This window comes from Dama dama, chromosome 26, assembly GCF_033118175.1.
Source record: "Dama dama isolate Ldn47 chromosome 26, ASM3311817v1, whole genome shotgun sequence".
In the NCBI taxonomy this organism is placed as follows: Eukaryota; Metazoa; Chordata; class Mammalia; order Artiodactyla; family Cervidae; genus Dama; species Dama dama.
Genome location: NC_083706.1, coordinates 19,470,172 through 19,473,174, shown reverse-complemented (window position 1 = coordinate 19,473,174; position 3,003 = coordinate 19,470,172). Strand labels below are relative to the sequence as shown.

The 3,003-nt window shown below is 39.0% G+C and overlaps 1 pseudogene; it reads left to right on the top strand.

Moving 5' to 3' along the window:
- The first annotated feature begins 240 nt into the window (after window positions 1-240).
- On the top strand, window positions 241-1,189 carry LOC133047007 (olfactory receptor 10AG1-like; annotated as a pseudogene).
- Window positions 1,190-3,003: the final 1,814 nt, after the last annotated feature.

The following is a 3,003-nucleotide window of genomic DNA, read 5'->3' as shown; positions in this document are numbered from 1 at the left end:
TGAGCTTAAATATAAAAAATATATGATAACCCATGATAGATAAAAGAGACTGAAGAGATTTATTTTCTTAAAAATATATTTAATATTAATGAAAAATATATTTCACTATACTTTCACAGGTCTTATCAATAATAGGTTTTGTTTTATAAGGAACTGAGAAAATAAAAGGCCATAGCATCCTGTTTATACATAAGAAAACAAAAGTCAAAAAGTGAAATAACGGTATTTCTGATTGAATCATTCCCACAGATGAAATATGAAGAGATGGAAGTAGAAGACAATGTATCCAGAGTGATACAACTTGTTCTCCTGGGGTTTTCTGACCTTCCAAACCTCCAAGGGTTGCTATTTCGGGTGTTCTCCATCATTTACATCATTATCTTAACTGGAAATAGTCTCATAATAATACTAACTAGGCTTAACCCAGCACTGCACAAACCCATGTATTTTTTTCCTGGCAAACTTTTCCTCCTTGGAAATCTGTTATGTGTCCATCACTCTCCCTAGGATTCTGGTGAACCTTTGGACTCAGGACAGAAGGATATCTATCCTGGACTGTGGCACCCAAATGTGCTTCTTCCTTATCCTCGGAACCACTGAGTGCTTCCTCCTGGTGGTGATGGCCTATGACCGCTGTGTGGCCGTCTGTGACCCTCTGCACTATCCCCTGGTCGTGACCCCAAAGGTGTGCCTCCAGCTGGCTGTGGGCTCCTGAGTCAGTGGAATTCCAGTGCAGATAGGGCAAATGTGCCAGATCTTCTCTCTGCGTTTCTGTCCTTCGAACCAGATTAACCACTTCTTCTGTGACATTCCCCTGATTCTGAAGCTGGCCTGCAGAGACACTTTGGCACATGAGCTCTCAGTCTATGCAGTAGCTCTGCTGGTTGCTGCAGTGCCTTCTATGTTAATACTTGCCTCTCACAGTAAAATCATCTGCACTATTCTGAGGTTGCCAACAGCCAGCAGAGCCAAAGCCGTCTCCACCTGTTCTTCTCACCTGTTGGTTGTGCTTTTATTCTTTGGATCTGCTACTATTACCTACTTAAGGCCCACATCCAGTCATTCTGCAGGAACTGATAGACTGCTCTCGTTCTGCACCATAGTGACTCCGATGATCAATCCCATGATATACAGCCTTCGGAACAAGGATGTGATTGCAGCACTGAGGAAATTGTTACTCAAAATATAGATTGGAGGCAGGAGGAGATGGGATGACAGAGGATGGGATGGTTGGATGGCATCACCGACTCAATGGACATGAGTTTGAGCAAACTCTGGGAGTTGGTGATGGACAGGGAGGCCTGGCTTGCTGCAGTCCATGGGGTCACAAAGAATTGGATGCCACTGAGTGACTGAAAACATATAAATATAGTGTGATGAATATATTTATAAATGTTTTAGCTGTTTGTCACACAGTTATCAGAGAAAGATTTTAAATATCTATATTTTCCCCTTAGAAACTTAACTATTTCTAGCTTATAAGATACTTTTAGATACTTTAAAATAACCCACAGTTGACTGTGCTTAAATATTTTTTGGGCTTCCCTGGTGACTCAGATGGTAAAGAATCTGCCTGCAGTGTGAGAGACCTGGGTTTGATCCCTGATTTGGGAAGATCCCCTGGGAATGGCTACACACTCCAGTATTCTTGCCTGGAGAATCCCCACAGATAGAGGTGCCTGGCAGGATATTTAGTCAAAGTGTCTTCAGTATTTCATACCTAAGTAATCCTGTATTGTGAATAAAGAACAATGTTCATGACATACTTTATAATAAAACAAAATAGAATTCAAGCTCTTAAGACTTTTGGCTTAAATATACCTTAAAACATGCAAGATTCCTTACCTAAATCACAGCTTCTATTTTTCCACTTCTACTGTTGGCATTTTTTTGATTCAATTGCATGGAAACTGACCAGTAGCAGTTAAGTAATGACTATTTGAAGGAGGAATTGAACAAGTGAATGAACAAATGCATATTACCTTGCCCTATGTCAGAATTCTGGCAAAATCTAGAAACTTCAAAGAATCATTAGACACTAGAACTATGTTTACTTAGCCCACTGTACCTTCATGAAGAATTACCTCAATCATCATAACAAAAGAAAATCTTTCATGTACTGAGTACTCTTCCTAACTGCATGTTGTAGAAGAATCTCCCTGTTTGTCTCAACCCTTTTACTTTGTACATATTTCTATATTCTATGTAGCAATTTTGACCCCAATATAATCTGCTTTGAATTATTTCATCACTGACTTCCAAACTACCCCAATGCTAATTCATATTTTAAAAATCAAATATATGCATTTTTAATGTGAAGAAAATGCTAGAAGTTCTTTTCCGAATTACACAAAGTTTCCACAGTTGCATTTACATTAGTGTGCCTTGCCTAATCCTCCATAGTTTTAACCTTCTCTAAGTGATATAATTTTTAAATCTTTGAACTGATATTCTCAAGGAAAATGAGCATCTGTCAATAGAATCATTAACAGGTATCCTCCTAATTCCATTCAGATGTCATGGTGGTAAAGAATCTGCCTGCCAATGCAGGAGATCCAAGAGACACGAGTTCAATCCCTGGGTTAGGAAGATCCCCTGGAACAGGAAATGGCAACTCACTCCAGTCTTCTTGCCTGTGAAATTCCATGAACAGAGGGGCCTGGTGGGCTACAGTCCAGGCAGACACAAAGAGTTAGACATGACTGAGTGACTGAGCACACACACACATAAACACAATCAGCAACTCATTTAGAGAATACTTCTGCTGACAGTTCTTTTGCCAGTTAATGCTCTTTTGTTGATTTACTTATAATTGTGCACATGCGCATAAGGCAATGTTAGCTCTTGTTGTGAAGCTAGTTATATTTCACTTCTCAGTCCATTTGCTTCCTTTAATATCTAGGCAGTAAATGTGATATACTAGGTTCAGTTCTTTATACATTTTATTCATAGTGTCTAAATGCATGTATACCTTCTACTTAAATGTTTAGTATGTTTATATAC